The sequence below is a fragment of the Sciurus vulgaris genome (assembly GCF_902686455.1).
Source record: "Sciurus vulgaris genome assembly, chromosome: 5".
NCBI classification, from domain to species: Eukaryota; Metazoa; Chordata; class Mammalia; order Rodentia; family Sciuridae; genus Sciurus; species Sciurus vulgaris.
This window is the reverse complement of record NC_136465.1, coordinates 134,139,487-134,162,242: the sequence shown is the minus strand read 5'-3', so window position 1 is coordinate 134,162,242 and position 22,756 is coordinate 134,139,487. Positions and strand designations below refer to the sequence as shown.

General features: G+C 36.2%; 1 protein-coding gene across 1 annotated transcript in view; it reads right to left on the bottom strand.

Annotated features, from left to right (window-relative positions):
- Positions 1-22,756, bottom strand: part of TRHDE (thyrotropin releasing hormone degrading enzyme) — a 361,209-nt gene that overhangs the window by 183,450 nt on the left and 155,003 nt on the right. The window lies entirely within an intron of this gene.

Below are 22,756 nucleotides of genomic sequence, written 5' to 3'. Positions count from 1 at the left end.
TACTATACAGCAATCAAAATAAGTGATCTCTGCCCTAGATTCTAACACTACAGGTAACAACAATCAGAGAAACATAATATTGGGGAAGATATAAGGCATAAATGACCCATAGAAGCAGAATAATACCATGTGTTGTTATTTGGAATCTCACACATGAACACACAACCACAAAGACAGTAATGGTAAAATACACACACACACACACACACACAAAAGACAAATAATTCAAGATCACAATTGCTTCAGGGAATAAAGAAGAAGAAAGGGATGAGGGACAGTTACACAAGCAATTTAGTGTTAATGTCTATAATATTAATGTTTTAAAGCTAGAGTTTATTACATGGATATTGGTATCATATTATTGATTCTTTTATGTATGCTTTAAATATTCATAATAAGTAAAAGAAAAAATAGTCCACAGTTACTCTGGATAATTTTGATATGATTAATTGTCATTTATTCCTGACTTCAACAAATCTCTGCTCTGTGTTGGTGATGCTCAAAAGTCTGAAATGTATATTAAAATAAGTTTAATATGTTCCCTGTATCCTATGACATTTTAGACTAAGAAAGAAGGCACAACAGCTTTCATACATAAGGGAAAATAAATAAAGAGTAAAAATTGCTAGGAGGGAGGAAAATGCAAGCCTGATTAGGAAGATTCTTGAAAAAGATGGTCTTTGAATTGGATTTCAAAAGGTAAAGAGGATATCAATAGACAGATACAGGTAATCTCTAAGCTCAGGTATACAACAGGCACTGGAGACATTGTTTTAGTATGTCCTTCAACTCCTTGCTCCCTGCTCTCATGATGCTTATGTTCATGTGTAGGTATGTGGGAAAAGGGCAATCAAGAAGTAATAAATGAATGAAAAAAATTAGTAAGTAATAAACACTACCAAAAATACATGAGTGAGATAATGATGGGTGGAGCGGCTGTAACACCGTCAAGGCAGGCCTCTAAGGTAATCACGTTGCTCCTGATATGTGAATGAGTGCAGAAGCCAGCTTGTTTGAAGATCTGTGCAAATGTAATCTAAGACAGGGGGACAATAAATACCACGGCCCTAAGGTAGAAATAAGAGATGCTAAACAAACAGAAAGGGAGGACACAGATCAGAGAACTGGTACAAACTGCAGGTACGTAATGAGTAGATATTCTTCTACTGTAGATTTTAACATAAGCCCTTGCCCAAAAAGAATGAACTAATCAACAGAGCCACCACTGTGTCCAACTTTGCCTGTCACCAGTAGATGGCAACAGCAGTAGCAGCCTAGTGTCATTTACCTGTAGAGAACTCATGGATTTATGGGCAATTCTTCAGAATCAAGCCTGTTGTTACCAAGCAATGGCCACTGTACTTAACAGACTTTCAAGAGCCAAGAGCAAACAGTCCCCAAGACTAAAGAAGCAGATGAAAAAGAGGGGTGGGAGGGGTGGGGGGAAGGGAAAAAATAACAGAATGAATCAAACAACATTGCCCTATGTAAATTTATGATTACACAAATGGTATGCCTTTACTCCACGTACAAACAGAGAAACAACATGTATCCCATTTGTTTACAATAAAAAAAAGAATACAATGAAAAAAAAAAAAGAAGAAGAAGAAGAAGCAGATGAAGCCACACACCCGGAAGTGAATTGACTCAAATAGCACGGACAGGAGACTAAACGTATGTCCAGGAGTTTGGAATAAAAAAGAAGGTGTACTTTTGGGGCAGTTTTAAACAATAAAAACCTGACAAGCCATATAAATGTCAGTATGGTGAAGAGGAAGTTACAGTTGATGCTAAAGCTATCAGGCACGGGAGACCTAAGGAAGCAACTGGTTACACATTGGTCTCCAGAGGTAAAAGGGACAGAAATCAGGGGTAGGCAACAAAACTACAGATCAACCACACAGGGACACTTCAGCAAGTGGACCCAGACTCTGACAAAGTGAGTAAGGAACAGAACAGAACACAGAAGAATCAGTAGTAGGGGGCAGCTTTTTAGACAGATTTTATAATAGATGTAGGAAGCCACATTTACAGATGGCAGAGGGGGAAGAAAGAGAAACTAAAAACACTTAGATTGTGCTACTACACGTGTAATAATCTTATAATAGTACTGGGGAAAATTTCTTACATAACTATGGAGAGGTATTTAATTGTGCCTCTGTCTTCAGAACTTAAGGGATCTCATATGAAAGTTTTACAATTTAAGAGCACCTTGTATTGAGTATGTGTCCCCACAAGGACTCACACACAAATGTTCATAAGTTCAATTTCTAATGTGTAAAAACTGGGAACAACCCAAGTGCCTGTCAACAGGCAAATAGATAAAGTGAGGTATATCCATACAACAAAATACCGTACATCAATAATGAAAAATGAACTACGGATAGAAGCCAAAACATGAATGAATCTCAAAATAGTTACACCGAGTTTAAAAGTTTTGATAAATATACTGTATGGTTGATGTGATTTCTATAAAATTCCAGAAATGCAAACTAATCTATAATGTTAGAAAGCAGATCAGTGGTTCCCTACAGACAAGATGGGAGAGATTACAACACAGCAATAAGAAACATGTTCATTACAGTGATAATTTCATATGTACATATGAATATTAAAGCTTATCAAGTTATACACTTTATAAAGTTTATTGTATATCACTAATCTCAATGAAGCTATTTTTTTAAAAAATGGACTAGTAACTGAAATACTGTTCTTTTGCTTATTTGAAGTAGATAACATTTATTCACAATGAATTAAATTATTTTAATTTTTGCAAAATAAATTAATGAGAATATATTCATTACAATGCACACTCAAAACTCTTAAATATGCCTTGAAAACAGAAAACTCAAATGTTTCAGAATCTAATTTGCTTAGAAATTCGAAGAAAATTCTAGATAAAATTATGCATAGTGGTCTACTTCCAATTAACAACTGCAGCCTAAAAAACTACATATAGGAAAAAGAATTCACATATTATTAGTGCATGTGAGAGCATAAGTTAACATAAAAATCAGAGTCTCTACTTGCACCACTTCCATCTGCCCTCAACACACTACAGTGTACCTACTATCTTCACCCTATGTTGAAAAAGCTTGGAAGAACTGAACTCACAAAATCTCAAGGATACTCCTCAGTTTTTATCTGTGGTAGTATTTCTGAGAACTGTCAGTACATTAGTGTATATGATAACAGGATACCCGTGTTTTTTTCACTTTTCAGATTAGCACTTCTTGTTTTGTGTATCTTGCTTTGTTTTACTTTCTTGTCATTGTCTTACTTTTGAAAATACAAGTTCTCAGAATTTGCACCTGTGATTTCTGTGCTTTTTTTTTTTTTTTTAATTTCACTGATTTCACTGTTATGGTTTAAATGTGCTCCATCTAAAATTAACTTTATAAATCTCGATTGTGGTAGTATTAAGAGGTGGGTCTTTTGGGAAGTGATTAAGTCATAAAGAGTCAGTTCTCATGAGGATTGATGCTTTGTGAAAGAACTTAGGGTGAGTTTGCCCCTTCTGTCCCTTCTGCCACATGAGGACACAGAGACTCCTCTTGGAGGATGCAGTTACAAGGTGCCATCTTGGAAGCAAAGAGCAGCCCTCGCCAAACACCATGCCTGCCAGTACTATATCTTAGATTCCCCAGCTTCAAGTACTGTGAGAAATAAATTTCTATTATTTGCAAAGTATCCAGTCTCAAGTATTTATACTTTATTTATAGCAGCACAAACACAAGAAGACACTCACTCTACTTATTTTCTTTGAATATTTTCATCCACTCCAGTGTCATCCATCACCACCCACATACACAGGCCATTCTCTTTGAGCCATGGATAAAACATCCAAGAATTTGGTAATAGACTTTTATTTGTTGGGCCCCCAGTGCTCTATGCCTTTTTAAGTAGGTCCCTCTATTTTTATTATGGCTTAAACCATAAGAAAGATTTGCAGCTTCCTTATTTGCACTCTGGGGAAAGCCAACTGCCATGAAAAAATGCTCCATTACTCTAAGAATATCATGCTAGCAGGAACCCTACAACCAGGTGGAAAGAGTCAAAGAGTCACCAAATGGAATAAATGCTACATGCAAACCTAAATCCAACCTGCAGCATTATCAGAAGTTTTACTACAATTACCTTTCTGATGCATTACCTTGTTATCTAGAAACACACTCTAGCATCTTTTATAGTATTAAATAACCATTAACCAAAAATGTGCACAGTATCAGGCTTCTTTTCTCTGCCACAGATTCTGAGCTCACAGGTCATCATAGATGGTGAGTCCAGAATAAGATGCCCCATATTTGAACTCATCCAAGCCCTGGTTCCCATGTGAACAAATCTGGTCCCCTCCAGTTCCTACATCCTCTGTCATATGGTCAAGATCACACTCCATATTCTGCCTAAGAGCAAGAGTAGAGGAGACACTAGGTGATGTATAACTTTTGATACTAGGCAATTATTCTGCTCTCTCTTGACACTTCCAATTTTACCTAAGTCATATTCCCTAGAGTCCAAGATTTCCTCAATATTTCTTCACCAGAAAATCTATGCCTTCTAGTCATTTGCACCCAATGTTGTTAATTTATTCTGGATTTATCATTTATTTCTTTTTCTTTTTCTTTCTTTTTTTTTTTTTTTTGGTGGGGGGAGGGGAGGTTACCAGGAATTGGACTCGGGAGCACTCAACCACTGAGTCACATCCCCAGCCCTATTTTTGTATTTCATCTAGAGACAGGGTCTCACTGAGTTGCTTAGCACCTCACTGTTGCTGAGGCTGATTTTGAACTCGCAATCCTCCTGCCTGCGCCTCCTGAGCCACTGAGATTACAGGAGTGTGTGACTGGGCCCAGCTTATCATCATCTATTTCTTCAAGTAAATATTTTGAGATTAGTAAGAGTTCCTAGTAAGAGTAGAACCTCAATGCCTTACAATTCTACCTTGAGGTTAAAAAAGGACAGATAATCCTGAAAGGCAAGAGACTTACTGCTAAGGAAATAAATGCTACCCTCAACTACTCAAGAGTATCACCTCAGCAGCCAATCTCTCTGTACCTGGGCAAAGACAAGACCTGCTGCCAAACCCCTAGCATGACAAGAGGATGTGCCATTCTCCTTAAAACCAGCAGGAGGGGCTGGGGATTTAGCTCAGTTGGTAGAGTGCTTGCCTTGCAAGCACAAGGCCCTGGGTTTGATTCCAGAACTACAAAAAAAAAAAAAAAAAAAAAAAAAAAAAAACAGCAGGAGTTCCTGGTTGAGTGTGGGAGTTTTTGCTCAGAAAAAGTTAAAGTGTCAAATGTTGATACCACAACTTCTGGTTTCAGACCAGAAAAAAGAAATCCTTAGATTTTTTTCATGGGAATAACTGGTCTTTCTAATTTTCTTGTACATGTACTGCAATGTACTCCTTTCAGTCACTCACAAATTCAATCATTTATTCATTCAGTATGTTTTGTGGCATCCTTACTCTGTTCCAGGACAGAAAGAGACTGATAAGGACACTGCTCTCACCAACTTCCCACTCTACTTTTGGGGAGTTGGGGAAAGTTTAGTGAGATGAGGAATTAGATAATACACACATAGATAAATAAATCAGCACTTCGACATAAGATTGTGATTATAATGAAAATAACACAGGGGTATTTTAAAAAGTAACAGAGTTGAAGGGCGGATGCTTCAGACTGAATGCCCAGGAAAACTTTCTGAGAAAACTGGTATCTATTTGAAGACCCAATTGAGCTCGTGAAGGTGGGGCAGCTTTATCTCCACGGCAGTCTTTACAGTGCCAACCCCAATGCCAAGACACAGCTGATGTTCCAGAACTAATTTCCAAATAAATGAATCATTTGCCTCTTAATGATAAATCAGACTAACTACAGCTTACAACTAGCTTGCCTACAATTACAAGCCAAGCAGGTGTATAACTATGACCAGTAGCCATCCAAGGAAGAGCCTTTGGTTCTACAGTTCTGTTCGACAGTTCCACAGTTTTGCTCTTTGCCATATAAAGGTCTCTGCTGCTCCTTAAATTGCCTCCCTACCTTATGCGAGTTTTCACTTGGATGTATTCCCTTAGATCCACAGATAGGTTCTGAACTCTTTGCCCTGGTCCTCCCACCTAAATTCATCTTATGCCCAAGTCCCCAGCTTCTGATCCAACTCTTATTTCTGTATTGTACCTCATTTTTAAATTCCTTCAAATTTCACCTTTAGCACTGTCTTGCACTCTGTACTCTAGCAGCATCTTAATCACAATGCAAGTTAATTTTTCTAACTGTTTTCCTGGTTTGGGAAGCAGATATATTGGTCACAGGCTCACGCCTTTCAGTCCATACTGTCTGGAATTCAATCCCAGACCTAACACTCACTGGCTGTGGGACCTTGAACTAATCATTCAACCTCTCTCAGCTTTCTTTTTCTCACGGATAAAATGGGGATATTAATGGTACTTGACTGACTTGCAAGTTGCAGTGAAGATGAAATGTTAGACCACGTAAAACCCTTAGTCCTAAGCAGAAAGCATGCTAAATCAACATTATCAGTATTTGGCACCTTTCCTTCTCATCCCCACCTTGGGGAACTAAATGCATCACATGCCTGAGCTGGAAGAGGAGGAAGAGTCTTGTCTTTGAACAAAGAAAGATGTTTGGCTAATATGTCACATTAAAGAAGTTCATTTCTGAATTGAAATTTTATGACTTAAGGCAACATAGGACCTATCTAAGAACAAGCCAAAAACATCATAGGCAAGAGAGTTAAAAATCAAAAACTTGGATTTTGAGTATGCCATGACTAGTACTTGCACAACACACCATTTACAGATGCAAGACTTGTACGAAACATATCTGCATTTGTGCTTTAAGTATAAAAATGAAACTCCTGGCCTGGAAGTTTAACACATTTGGCTGGTAAAAATACAAATTACATTTGAAATAATAATATCAATAAGCTAAAATTCACAGAAGTCACCTATTATTGATATTTATAACATGAGAAAATCCATCCTTTTTATTTCTTTCAAGTTCATTTGATAAACAAGAGTTCAAACTTTGCTATTCTTGGACACATTCCAACGAAACCTAAGAATGAGTCAGTCCTTAAAGGTTTTAAAACAAAATACATTTTCCTTCTATTTTAGCATCCTTCATTCAAAAAAGACTAGTTTCAGCTACACATTTTGGCCTGTAATAGAATTGTCATCAGCACTACTCATATTCCTAAGTTTGGCTTTTTAGTTCTCAAACTTTAGCATTCTCCAGAATTAGCATTAGGTCATAATATGTAGTCAATGTTTTTGCTGATCCTCCTGACACACCCTCAAAAGCGCTTTCTGTTGTTGTTGTTGTTGGTACTGCAATCACTTTTTCTCAACACTTACTGATTGCTGCCAATTGCAAAGAAGGAACGCTTTTCATGTGTTGCTTGAATTCCTTTTTCCATGAAAAAAAATTTCTGGGCCGAAGGATGGGTCTTTATGAACAGGGCACATTTGTCAGTTTCTCCTTCATTTAATTAAATTTATTCCTACTTTAATTTCCATGATAATATTATGCATTTTCTTAGTTGTGCATCTAGTATGTTCAAAACTCATGGTTTTTGCTTTAATGGATATGATTAATCATGAACATAGAAAATACTAAATGAGTGCATCCACACCAATGGGTGACAGACCAAGTTGAATAGCTCTTGTTATAACAGAGATTTTTCATTATCCAACAGAAGACAGATTGAGCATACAGGTTGTTCTCTGTTAAGGTTCCAATTACAATGTATTTCATTTATTCCAAAAGTAATTACTCACTACTTAATATAGGCCAAGCCAATCTGGGCACTAGACATTTAAACCTTAAACAATTAAGATGTATATTCCCTTTAAACTCATATGGAGCTTAAAAATCAATGGGGGATACAAACAAGTTAAAAAGCACAAATACTATAAATGCATTCAAAGACAGTCAGACTATAGTTCATATGCTCTGATGAGTGCATGATACAGAGATTAAGAACACGAACTCCATTCTGCTACTTAATGGAGCATGCTACCAATTCTCTTTGCCCTTCATTTTCCTCACCTGCAAAATGGAGATGAATATAATTGAAGCTATTTCACATTCTTTCTATAATGACCATATTCGGAAGACAATTCATAATAGTCTCTCACATTTCTGTATATTCTACCAGCAGACATTGCTTGTTTTTTGTTTTTGTGGTTGTTTTTCTACACTGACTTTTTAAGGACATTTGCATAGGCAAAACAGAGATAGTGTCCTCTCTGGAGGAAAAAGTAGGCATACATACCATCATAGAATAACTGGATTCCTGAGGCTTAAGACAACTCAGCTGTGTAATGTATATAATCCATCACATGTGCAGGTATCACCTGGGCCTCTTTGCATAACTCTTGGAAAATGAAGCTCAGGAAAACTGGCACCAAAAAAAAAATGATATTCTGGCTACTGCTATAACCAGAACAATAAACTCTTTTGTTTCTAATCCAGGAGTTTCATGTCTTCTGCCAGCATTCATGAAAGGATGGCAGGCTAATTTGTTAAGATTGCAAATAGGCTTCAGTAAAATATCCCAGACTCTTCACAGTTCTTAATTATATGAATTAACATATGGTAGGTAGGTACTTAGAATGGTGTCTGGTGAGTAGTAAGTTCTCAATAACTGTTAACTGTTGTGGTAGACCAAAAAATGACCCCCCAAAGATGTTCAGATCCTCATTCCTGAACCTTGTTCATATATTAGATTACTTGGTAAAAGAGAATTAAAGTTGCAAATAAAGTTGCAAATCAAGGCTGCTAGTTGGCTGACCTTGTGATGGGAGGAATATCCTGGATTACACAGGCAAAAAGAACATAATCTCAAGGGCCCTGAAAAGTGAAAGCAGAAAGAAGAAAAAAGGTCCATGTTTGAATGGTGCACCTTGAAAAAGGTCCTACCAAACATTGCTGGCTTGGAAGGTGGAAGGGGGCCATGAGCCAAGGGATGCAGGCAATCTCTAGAAAATGTAGTAGTAAAGAAAATTTTAGAGGTTTTCTCCCTAAAGTATCCAGTAAGATCAGTGTCAGACTTCTAACCTGTAAGAAAAATAAATTTGTATTGTTTTGAGCTACTAAGTACATGCAAGTTGTTACAGCATCAATAGGAAACTACAGTTAGCATTATCATCATTATCATCCTCATTAATCAATTACAACAACACATTTAATAAAAGTACATGAATGTGGTCTCTCCAAATTATTTTATTGTACTATATTCATCCTTCTTGTGATGATATATTACCTTGTATCTGGAGATGATACACAATGATAGGAACTGAGGTGAATGACACAGGTATTGTGATGTAGTGTTAGACTACTACGTAAGGGTTATTTAAATTGTGACACCATGCCGTGGTACTGCAACAGTTGGTCTGATAACCCAGGTGGTTACCAAGTGACTAATAGGTGGATAACACATACAGTATGGATACAGCAAAACAGAAGTTTCATCACACTACTTAGAATAACATGCAGTTTAAAACTTATGAACTCTTTATATCTATCATTATTCACTTAACATTTTCAGCGTGTTGTTGGACAATGGATAAGTGAGACTACAGAAAGTAAAATCACATATAGGGGAGGACAACTATAATCTATTAAGGGCTCTCATTAATGAGTTCTTTAATGCACATCAGTTGCTGTAGTGGGCCCATCCTATAGTGTAGAACTCAGGAGTCTTGTTTTAAAAGTCTGAGAAATCTGGTAGTTATTTCAGAAGTTTGAACAGCTCTTTGACACTCTTTAATTGACAGATTCACATTTCCAGCAGAGGAGAGTATGAAAATAGTTTCATTTATGAATGAGCATTCTTAACTCTTGAAATGTCAGTAAACATATTTCCAAATTCATATGCACTTTTTGATAGTCTGAGTACAAAGTGATAATGCTAAAGGAAATTATTCATGTAGGCTAGGGAGAGTGGAAAGAAGGATGTGTGCGCTCTGCCTTAAGGCCAGTTCTTCTCAGTGTCAACTGAAATAGTAGAACACACAATATTCAATAAAAATAAACATAATTCGAAGGATTCAGTGTTGGGCTCTTAGTCTAAAACTGTATGGCATTAATTTTAAACACAATTAAATATTTGTTGAAGTCCCTGAGAGAAAAATTGCTGACATCCAGTGGTTACTTGTTGATATTTTTTATCATTTCTTGTTGCAGTATGAAGTATTACCTAAATACTAACTGACATCTAAACAATGGATGGATTTTCAGAGCACGAGTGATATAAACTGCAAATATGAAATTCACTGTGAATTTTCAAGGTTTCAAGGGAAATCTCTGAGAGAGTTTGGGGTAATGAAGAGAGAGGGGAAAAAAACAGAGTTAAAAAATGCAATTATAGAAATAGGAACCATGATGACATTGTGTCTATTAAATTTTGACACTACCACAAAGCTAATTTGCCTTTTAAGGAATTAAAATATAACATTATCCATTTAATTCTTAGCTTATACTGTACTAAAGGACTTCTCATTTTTATAACCCAAATTTTTAGATTTACCATTTGGAATAACGTCAAGTCATTCAATGTCATGAGGAAAAATGAATGCCATGTCCTATTCAGGCTGAATTATGTATCAGTTGGGAGGTATTGATCAAAATATGAACATGTCTTTCATTACTGGAGGAAACTGATGCTTGGTTATAAATATCTTCTTGAGAGCATAAAGAAACTGCCTTTTCCAAATTTTTCCACAGAAGAGTTTCTCAGTTTCTATTTAATGCTTTTTTTGTCAAAATCCATTACTAGAATTCCAAATATCCCCTAGTTCAATTTACATTAGCTCAAGAAATGAAATATAGAAAGAACAAACAATAAGACAGAGATTGAACTGAACCCTTTACCTCTCCATGCTCCAGTATCTAATGTGCATTTTTAAGTTATGCTCCTAAAGTATATTTTATATGAAGAAAAAATATTTTGCACCCATAAAGGGGAAATGCTGAGATGAATGAATTTTTTTTTGTGCCCATCATAAAAATGTGGCTCCTAATATCAACACTCAGGGAATTGACATGATGGAAAATTGCCAGGAGACATTTTCCTAACATCACAGTTAATAGAGCATGAGGGTTCTATAGCTCAAAGCGACACATAACTGATCATAGCACACTTGCAGCAGGGAGACCACCATGAAGAAAATGGAAACACCCTTCTCATTATGTTTTTGCTCATTCTCCTAACACTATGCAAATCTTTTATTTGTGTACTTGGATTCTGTTTGAATAGTTATTAAAATGAAGACGAGTATTCTACTGTAAACACAATATGGAGTGCTGCTTTAAAATGCAGAGGTCCAAGAGCACGAAAGCATCTGCTCCTGTTTTGCAGTAGCATTTGGATGTTCCAGTCCCGGATGGAGGATGGCACCCTTCCATCCAGGACAGGGAATGCTACAGAATGTTTGCTATGTTCTAAGAGCTACTACCTCAAAATGCTTGTGTCCGTTTCTCTGGATCTCAGTGTTTTATACACACACACATACACACACACACATACATACACACTACATATATATATATATACACACACACACACACACACACAGTCACACAGCACATGGTAATGTTTTGGTCAGTGACAGAAAGCATATATGATGAGTAGATTAAATATAATCTATGGCTAAGACTATATTGCATGGTAATGTCATAACTATCTGAGTTTGTGTATGTACACTTTATGATGCTCATCCAACAATAAAATTGCCTGAACGTTTCAGAACTTATCCCATCACTAAGTGATAAATGACTGCATATACTTTTATACATGTATAATAGTTGCATATATGTACATGTCTAGATATAAACATATATTTATATAAGATATATATCAATATATTTACTGGGTGTATATGAGTACATGTTGCATAATAGTGCATATATATACACACTCACTAAAACAGAATACAAAAGATATACACATATGCATAGGAGATATATATACATACATAGTTACATATGTGTAGGATTGAATTCTATTGAATTTTGGCAAAGTTGCTGAATATCATGAGTCTATGATTCTAAATTCATGCTAGGAGTAGACTCCACTTTATTTAGTCCTATGTAACTTCAGGCAGATGGAGAAATTAAAAGCAGGTCACAGGCGGGTTTTGTCCCAAGGTGTCCAATTTAATAATAATAGCAAATAAGACTCTGCAAAAGTCATTCACAAGGTCTCCCAAAATATAAATACCATACCTCTAACTTATTTTTGATACTTCCAACACCTCATCTTGTTTTGCTCTTTGTCTGCAAATGAAGGGTCTTATTAGGGAAGGCCCTTTCTCTGTCAAGTCCCTTCCTTGTAAAGATTCTGGGAAGAATATGATGCACAGTTGACAGGCGGGCTTGATGCTGGAGTTCTCCAGCATTTTGGCCTGGTTCCTGGGTCAATAGGTGCATAGAACTGGTGCCTGAGGCTACGGATTTTGGCCCGTCAGGATATAGTGTGGTGAACCTCTTGGTCTGTGGGGATGAACCTAGAGCCTGAATTTGTGAAGGTAGACCTGATCCTATATTCACAGTGTCTTCCTGAAAGTTGGTTCCACAGGGCTTACCTGGGGCTGGTTTGGGCTTTGCCAGTGTTCACAGGTTTTGCTCCTGACTTACTGATCTCTAACAGTCCTAGAAGTTTACCAGGTTTTAACATCTGGGTATGTTCTCATGCTTAATGTAATTGAGTCCCAAAACTTCCTCTTAATACTAGAAACACAAATTTATCCATTAAAGAAGCGACAATCAATTTAAAATAAATATAATGATATTTCAGTGAAAGAATATCTCTACATTAGGTAATCTTATAAATAAAATGTATTGAGTAACCAAAATATCTATATTTACCTATTTTTCAAAATCTTCAGCTTTAATTTGTAAAAACGGTTTTAAAATTTCCAGCTATCAAACACATGGACAAAATATTAAGATTTTTTTGCATCATATATTGGATTTGTTATCATTATCATTATATTAAAAGGACATGCCACACCATAGGGTTACCTATTACTATTTTAAAATGGCAAAAGTACTGTTTAGTCAGCTGTTTCCCTGCTGTGACTAAATGATCCAATCAATACAAGTGTAGAGGAGGAAAAGTTTATTTGAGGGCTCACGGTTTCAGAGGTCTTAGTCAGTAGAAGACTGGCTCCATTTTGAGGGGTTTGAGGTGAGGCTGAACTTCATGGTGGGAAAGGGTGGTGGGGGAAGCAGCTTACATCACAGTGATCAGGAAGAAGAGAGAAAGTGTCTACTCTCCACATACAAAATACATTCCTCAAAGCCACACCTCAATTCCAATTTCCTTCAGGAGAGCTCTCCTCTGATCCTTCCTATATTTTCTCACGAGAGCTTTGGGGGGACACCTCACAACCAAACCAGAACAATTACCTAAGAATATTTTTTTTAATTTTCTATACTAATAATTTACTGGGAAAATTTATCATTTGGCAATGTCAAAAACAATATTCTCATGAAAACATCAAAGACTTTGTTTTTAAATTGGAGATCACTTTTGATTTTAAGACACTATGAAATAATGCCCTTCTCAAACTTTTTATTCTGTCTGATTGGCTCTTAGAAAAGAGTTATAAAAAGAGTATTGTGTTCAGTGCATCTCAACAAGATTTTTTTTTGCTAGCAATGAAAAAGTGCTAACAAAATTTTCTTCCCTTAATACCATGTATGCCTTTAAATCTTTTTATGTAGTTAAAACCTAGCTGCCTAGCTTCAAAGCCCACATTCATTCATAATCTCTATGCTGCATCCTATTCTATTTTTATACTGATGAAAAAGGAACTCAATTAAAAATCAAACAATAAGTCAAAAATAGCAGAGATTAGCACCCAGAGCTATGAGATACTGAAAAGATCATGCCTGCCCTTGTCTATCTTTTTATTACTGATGACTCAGTATGAACTGAAGTCTATTGTTTTAAAAAGCTTTAGAAGAGAGAGAAAACAAAAAAGAAAATAATAGAGGCTGTGTATTTGCAATGCTGGAAAAAAAGATATTGAAATTTCAGATCACATGGGCTTCTGCTAGTATTTAGGAAAACATAAACCATGTTTTTAGGTTTATTATGGATTAATAGTGTTGCCTTCCACAAATGTTCAATCCCCTCTTAACAGAAACGCCAAGAGTCTGAGTAAACTTGCTCTAAATTCCTTTGCTTAAGTGCCAATGAGTTCATGTAGAAATTTAATTAGCACTCCATTTTAAACATAATTTGGTTGGCTACTGAAAGCCTGCATTCTTAATATGATATATTATCTGGTGTTGATGAAATACTTCAAAATGTGATCCTCCACACACTAGCACCCCTTAACAAAAACTCGTGAGTTTAAACCTTAAAGGAAAAGAGGAACTGGATCAAACGCAAACCATGCTCTGTTGACATTCTCAAATTAAGAAAATATATATGGCAGGGCTCTGACTGCTGCAATATACAAATGTTTCCTTCCCACTCAGACTGAACACATCAGCAGGTGGTAAAGTGGCATTACAAGCCAGTCACTTACACTTTAAGCCCAAAGGCAAAGGATCCATTCTATTTGCAGATTTAGTTTAAGTTATTCTGTTGCTTCTTCTCTACGTATAAGAAAATGAAAGAAAAAAATTCCATTACCTCCAAAGACAAACAAAATGACTTTTTCATTTTTTTTCTTTCTTTCCTAAATTGCTTTCTATAATGCTGTGGTTCAAATTGTTGGGCTAACCTGTAATAGCATTTTGCATACTCTAAAATGCTTTAGAGGTAGTGTTATTTCTTAATTATGCTGTTACTCAGAACATGGTATGTAATGGGCCCAACTTTTAAAAATGGTTCTAAATAGTCAATGAAAATTAGGTATTAATATTGGGCCTTCAAATGATTTTTTACTGGATCACTATCACTGTAAGTTTACCAATCTATTTGCTAATTAATACTTATTAATGCAAAGCATATTAACTGCTCAACACTGATACTAAACAGAATCAGTATTTATTTGCCAAACAACTGATTACTTAGTATGTTTTCCTTTTGAGATAAATCTGTTTTAACATGAACTTGTAGGGGTTTATTTATTAAACTAAGTACAGTCTTAGAGCTATTCCAAATGAAGCCATTATACAATTCAGAAAGAGTCACCTTTTCTTCAAAACATTATAATGCCATCTTCCAGTGAATGGTCTTAATAAATACATGAATCTATGATGGCTACAAACATGAGCAGTGCCCTTCCAGAATTGCGCAACACACACTTAATCTATTAGGTTGTGTCAACAGAATTAACAAGAAATGCTTCCTAATCCATAAAGCACCGAAGTCTAATGCACTCTACAAGAAGATAGTAAGACGGGCTTTCAAAATAACAAATACACTTGTGAAGAGATGATTTATGAAACATCACATTTGATCAAAGGACCCAGTGATCATTAAGAACATGATAGGAAATCAGCTACTTTTTGCTTTATGGAGGATACAGCATAAAACAAATGGACTTAAGTTATAAGTGTTACAGTTATAAAATTTTTCTGACAAGAGAGCTATTGAACATTCAGCTAGTGTGCCAAGAAAATTTCTTTACTGAGCATGGTTCTCAGCTCTGCTGTGTATTAGAATCAATTGAGAAGATTTTTCTACAAATACTGATACCTGGGCTCCACTTCAGACCAATTCTTTCCAAGTCTCTAAGGGTGGGGATCAAGCATCAATCTTTTCTGAAATTCTCCAGATGATTTTTATTCTCTAACTAGGGTTTAAAACCTCCATCCTTGGTAATTTTAGAAACAGTATTCCTACCTAAGATAGACTGGATTGGTGAGTCTCAAATATCAGTGTCCATAAGAATCACCAGGAGGGTTTCATAAAACAGATTGCTGGCCACCACCTACAGAGTTCATGATTCAGTAGATGTTAATTTCTCTGGTCAAGAATCGCAAGTTAAGAACTACTCACACATTGACATCATTTGGAGGCTATTAGAAATACTGAATAGGGCCTCATCCATTAACAATTTTGATATCTGGATTTCACCATTACACCCAGGAGATTCATATGGAAATTGAAATTTGGGACGTACTGGGCTAGTGCATACATCAATTAAAAAATTGACTGAGACCAGGAGGAATATAAGTGGGAATGCAATAAGGTAGGGACTTGCAAATATAGTAGTATCCCCTTTATCTCAGTTCAACTTATCACAAGCTCAGTCCCAAAATATTAAATAGAAATTTCCAGATATAAACAAATCGTAAGTTTTAAATTGTGTGCGATTCTAAGTAGTACCAATCTAAAATCTCATGCTGTCCACTTCCACTCTACCCAGGATAAGATCAACCATTTGTCTAGTATATATACTCCTTATAGTCTCCCCACCCATTAGTCACTTAGTAGCCTTTTCTGTTACACTGAGAATCGCAATACACAGTGCTTGTGTTCCAGAAACTCTTACTTAATTCGATAATGGATCCAAAGCACAAGAATGACAGCAATTTCTGTATGCCAAAGGGAAGCCATAAAATACTTCCCCTAAGTGAAAAAAGAAAGTTCTTGCTTTAATAAGGAAAGAAAAAAATCATATTCTGAGATTGCTAAAATCCACCTTATTATTGTCAATCTCTTAGTGTGTCTGATGGATAAATTAAACTTTATCATAGAGATGTATGTAGAGGAAAAAACATGCTATATGTAGGTTTCAGAACTACTTGAGGTATCAGGCATGTATTCCCCATGGTTAAGGGAATACATTACTATAATTAAAGAGCTCCAATTCTAAACCTTTTAGTTCTAACTAACCAGTTCATATTTGGGAATGCAGGCCCTATGTTTCCAGATATTCTAATATTTTAAGAAAGCTAGGTGAAGAAAGAAATTTAGTAACCTGGATTTTTAACTGGGTCAATATTTCAGACAGTCACTGCCATCTCTTACTTTATTCTGTTATCAACCTGTTTCGAGGAATGCTGGGTATGCCAATAACACTGAAGTAACAAAAAGATGTCTGGTGAAACTATTTCTTAAAATATATATATACAGAGAGAGAGAGAGAGAGAGAGAGAGACCTGGTGTGTGTGTGTGTGTGTGTGTGTGTGTGTGTGTGCGTGAGATACTGTGCCTGTGGCTTGCCCATATGTGAACTCCGATTATTGACTGAGTTAGAGTTTAAAATAAATCACTGGAAATCCCCTCAGAACATTTTCCTTAAAAGTTTAAGATAAACCACATATTTGGTAGTAGTTAATTATTTTCCATAGAACACACTTGTACCTGACAAGAACTCAGCAAAGCAACAGAAATAAATGTTACGACAAGGTAGTTTTGGACTATGAGTTATGGAAGAATAAATAAGCAGCTGCAAAAGTAGGAAGAAAGAGGGGGTACTAAACTGACTTGGGGTTGCCTCTGAAGAACCTGAATTGTGTCAGCAGTCCATTTCAAGATGAGAAAGGTTGAGGCATTTGATTTTCATTTATTGATAAACACATCTGTATTCGCTGCAAAATTTCTGACCACAAAACTTTCAGAGTAGAAGAAAATAGTAGTATTATATATGTAGAATTGTTCTCACTTAAGAAGGGAGATGTGATAAAACAACCTGTGTCCTGGTACTTCCTCACCTATATTGGATAGTGCTGAATTATCTCATCTCCTTTAAGAAGTAGTTTGAAAAAACTTTTGTCACTGAAGCACACACTAGGCTCAAAGTGCAACATTTTCATGATTTCTTGATGATTGGGCAGTTTTCTTTAAACCCTCATATAATCACTTGTGAAAGGCATTTTCGATGCTATCTCAAGAATAACAAGAAAGTCTTTTTCAGGAAGGTGACATAGGACAAGATAAACGGAGCAGATAAGTAGACTGAGAAGAATCATGAAAGTCAATATAAATAGATGATGGATAGATAGATAGATAGATAGATAGATAGATAGATAGATAGATAGGACAGAATAGAAAAGTAAATTGCTCATTACTCTTTTAATGTACCAGTAAACAAGCAGTTTCAAGACATGGGAATGGCACAGAAAAAGACGAAGGAAAACATCCCATCTCTCTTAACTAGCTGTCCACTGTCCCTCCTAAAACACTCCTATCACTGTGATCCTTAACTCCATAACCTCAGATGGCTCTCTTCAGGTCCATGAAAATACTTCTGAGCCCATGATAAATGGTGTTCATAGCACAATTTCACTTTAATCCTATTAAATTATTAAATACTATTTCTTTCCCTTCTTTCCAAATCCCTTCAATGAGACCAACAATTAAAACAATAAATACTTTTCATGTCTTTACAAACTTTTCCATTTTGCTAAGACAGTACTAAACCACAGTTTATTAGCATGTTCTTGGGTCAATATTTCAGACCGTCACTTCCATCTTTTACTTTATTCTGTTATCATCCTGTTTCAAGGAATGCTGGGTATGCCAATAACGCTGAGGTAACAAAACAATGTCTGCTGAAACTATTTCTTAAAAAAATTAAGAGTGGCCAGGCCTGGTGGTGCACAAAAGTAATCGCAGTAGCTCAGGAGGCTGAGGCAGGAGGATGGTGAGTTCAAAGTCAGCCTCAGCAAAAGTGAGGTGCCAAGTAACTCAGTGAGACCCTGTCTCTAAATAACATACAAAATAGGGCTAGGGATGTGGTTCAGTGATCTAGTGCCCCTGAGTTCAATCTCTGCTACCCAATAAATAAATAAATAGTAAGTAGCATCTCCAACTGAAGATGATACCTTAAATGACATTAGTAGATGAAGGACAGAGTTTTAAAACATGATCAGAATAAGGGAATTTGTTGTTGAATCAACCAATATCAGGGGTTACAAATGGGAATATTCCTTATAATACACACTCACAAGAAAAAAAAAAAAAACTCATCTTTTAAATTTTGTTTTTTAAAAAAATGTTAAAATGAGAACATAATACAAAAGAGGAGTACACCGGCTTGAAAGAAACTATGTTACCCAAGGCCATGGTTTTTGACTTCTTTATTTTGAATTGATGTCACCATTTCGTATTCTCCATATGCAAAAGAAGGAAAGAAAGAAAAGTAATACTCAGTTTATTCTTAATATCTACCAGACTCTGTGCTTGGCAAAACCCCAAGTGGATGGGATGGTGAAATACAGGATCATTATGGTCCTTTTAATTGAAAAATAATTCCATTTTGATGGAATATGTAAGTAAACTGACATATAAATCAGGATCACAGCAAGTCACACAGGACCATTGTTCTCTTACACAGTCTGTTTCTATCTCAGTCACAGCCAGCCGCAATGGTAGCTCCTTTACCAACTTGATAGTACTAAATCCAGAACTATCAGAAGGATCTATGACAGGAACCAAATAAACCTCTCTTCCTGGGCATATTGTCATGATACATTATAATGTTATCAATGTGGAACAAATATGCATACACACATACACACACACACACACACACAGAGTTCAATGCAAAGTGTTATAACCAATGGATTTTCCATATTTTCCTCACATTACACAACTAAGTTTTCCCTTACTTTTTCCCAGTTTACTTCATTAGCATTTCTAGTTTCAAACGAGGAAAAGTGAATAATACCCAATCTAAATCCTTGCTTCCTTAGACTAAACGAAGAGCTGAAGTATATAGTAAGTGCAATATTCTTTGGATGCTGAAAAATACTACAAAAAGAAAATATTTAATTAAATCATGGAAAGAAAGACTTTCTAGGATAATGAAGTTTGAGTATGATCCCCTACAGATAAAACAGGAATATGAAAAGGAAGAAAAAAGATGGCCCAGAGCATCCCAAGCAGTGGGAATATCACAAATGTGAACAACTAGCTATAGAGCTACACAGTGGAACAGAGTTGGAAGCAAAGAGTGTGGGAATGTGAAGTGGAAGAAGTAGTAAATGGCTAAATCATGGAGGGCTTTATAGGTTATGCTAAGAGCTTGGGTTTTATTCTAAGGGCAAGAAGATGTCAATGAAAGACACAGGAGAATAGCATGGCCAGGTTTACATCTTTTGAGTTCAAAAGGTAGATCTGAGGCAGAAATAGCAGAAGGTGAGGAAGTCGGCAAGGAGAGCACCCTTACATTGTGCAGGACTGCTGAAGATTGGATGAAGTTAAGACATGGCCAAAATGCATTCTGTAAAAATAAAAATAATAATTAAAAAAAGATACAAAACTGAAGGAGTACTATGAAGACAGCAAGGCAGAGGAAACTGTGAAACCTGTTCTTAGGTTCAGGGTTTTTAAGCCAACTCTTCACATGGGAATGCAAATAATGAGATACCCAGGAGAAGCAGGGCTGGTTGAGGGACAAAATGGGGAGCTGTATTTGGTTTGGGTTGCAGAGATGAGTCATACCCCTGAGGAGAGCTCCAGCAAACATTAATCACAGCAGTAGAGTGAGACAGAGGAGATAACGCTATCAAAGGAAATAAAGTTCCAAGAAGAAGGAAGGATCAATAATGCCAAATATAGCAAGGAGATGTGATTGAAGAAGTATGGAAAAAGTGTTCATTGGATTTGAAGATTCTGCCTTGCCAGGAAGTTTCAATGGACTACTGGGGATGAGAGTCAGACCACTGTAAGCTGAGGAGTGACTCATTGGATAAAAAAAAAAAAAGAAAGAAAGCAACACAGCAAATCTTCCAGATTGCAAACTATATAGATGAGCGAGGCTTGCCAAGTAACTCTGTCCTGTCTTTCCGAAGCAGAAACCCCCTTTGTGTTTAATCACCACTCATCAGTGAGGAAATCTATCAAGATGTCTTGAAAATTAGAATCATTTTCTTCAAACTGAGTAAAAGCCTTAATCACATTTAAAAGTCAGTCTGAATAATGGTTATCAAACACCTTAAGGCATCTACTGCAGAAGGGCAGGATGAGGTGGGGTCAATTGGAGATTGAACACCCTCCTTGCAAGATCAAATATATCCTAAATATACTCAGGCATTATAAAGACTAGAAAGAAACCTGTGGCTTCAGTTTGACCACCCTATCTTTTGCTTAGTGTTTCAGGGACTGTATTAGAGGTTTCTGCACCCAACTTAGTCAAAGAAAATAAGGGGCAAAAAAGGGAAAGAGTCTCATCCAAATCAACTTATTTCTTTTTTATATTTCAAGTACTGCCACTGAAATATTATTGTTCTTTTCCCGTTCTCAGAAGCATTGGCTTTATTATCTTGTTTATGCCTGATTTTGGTGATGAAATTCAACACACATATGATGTATTTGGCTTAACAACATCAACAGGAATGGAATAGCTTCTAGTTCTCTGGAAATGAGAATGCTCCTGTAACAGCTCTCTTCATTAAACTCAAATCTGATATTACTTATGTTTTATGATTCTCCCTGTAACAGTAAACCACTTAACGGAATTTTTAAAGAGATTCTCCTCCAGGAGGGTTAACAGGAAGCTGTACTTCTCCTCAGACTCTTTCCATACCTCCTATCCATTTTTCCTTTCCTGCCTGTCCAGTGTGATACCAACCACGTTGTGGGTGGCAGGGATGGACAGCCTCCTCCAGAGACAGTCATCACTGGAGGCTTTGGCAGAAGCAACGAGGCAGTCACCCTGGGAGCCGTGAGAAGAGAAGCAAAGCTAGTAAAGGGAAAACTGAAAAGTTATTATCAGGCAATTTTGTTACTGCTTCAGTCAAATAAATTTTCTTTGTTCCTTGCAAATGACTACATATCTTCGATGACGAAAAGAAAAAAATATATCTGAGAAGAAGGCAAAGTGTCAATTTAAAAAACACAACAAACATAAAATAAAAAGGACCTGTCACAACAAAGTCACAATGAACCGAAAGCAGGTAAAGGTCACCTGTTGATTTTGTTTTTTCTTTAAACTGTTAACACCTTACATAGTATAAAAATCTACAGGAAAACAACATGGAACTTAGTAAAATGGTATTTTTATCCTAATTCATACTGATTTAGCTCATTTCAGAAACTCATAACACACATGAATGTCCTTCACCCCAAAATATCACATGTACATTGTTTATTGAATCATTTGTTATTAATACCTTGATAAAAAAAAATTCCATTTTGTATGTGCACACTATTCTTTGCAGTCCCAAAGAAGGTGTGATGCGATCCAAGTCCCAATCGTTGAAGTCCTGGTTGTTATCATTAATAAATATTAAGGAAGCACCTACCTGCGACAGGCCTTGTTTGGATGGGATCTACCACCTTACCACCTTGTTCCAAGCACACTGAGGCAGCTCCCACTAAGAAAGTAACAGAGGAGTTAGACCTCTCATATGAGGGCAAGCTGCCTAGAATGGAATCCCAAATCTGCCACCCACTGACCCCGCTTAATCTCTTTACACCTCAGCTCTTGTGTTTATCAAAGTATGAAGATATGACTATATATGTCAAAGGACTGTTAAGCAGATTAAGGAAATCAATGCATGTCCTTGAGTTTAATACATGCTTATTATGTCTTATCTCACATTATTAAGATGAATTTTAAGACATGCAAATATGTCTGACCCCCATACAAAATAAGAGGTTTACACAAACATCAAGTCATCTCAGATGCCAGCTCATTCTCAAATAAAAATTGATTTCCAGGGACTGGGGTTGTAGTTCAGTGGTAGAGCACTTGCCTAGCATGTGTGAAACACTGGGTTCAATTCTCAGCACCATGTATAAATAAATAAAATAAAGGTCCATTGCCAACTAAAAAATTATTTTTAAAAAATTGACTTCCAAAGGCTCCTACCAT